Here is a 214-nt window from a genome sequence, read left to right on the forward strand (position 1 = left end):
ACACAGACACACAACAAAGAGCACTTTTGTAATCCAATTTAATCTTTCCATCGATTACAATAACAACACGGTGGCCATTCGCCACAAACAGTTTATTACGATAGATAACGAAACACAGCAGATCAGCGAAGGCTACTGGCTGATCGGGTTTCACATACGGATTTCAACGGTAGCTCTCGTACATCGAAAAACAGCATGAGCGAGAGACAGATGA

The sequence above is a fragment of the Gadus macrocephalus genome, chromosome 20, assembly GCF_031168955.1.
Source record: "Gadus macrocephalus chromosome 20, ASM3116895v1".
NCBI lineage: Eukaryota > Metazoa > Chordata > Actinopteri > Gadiformes > Gadidae > Gadus > Gadus macrocephalus.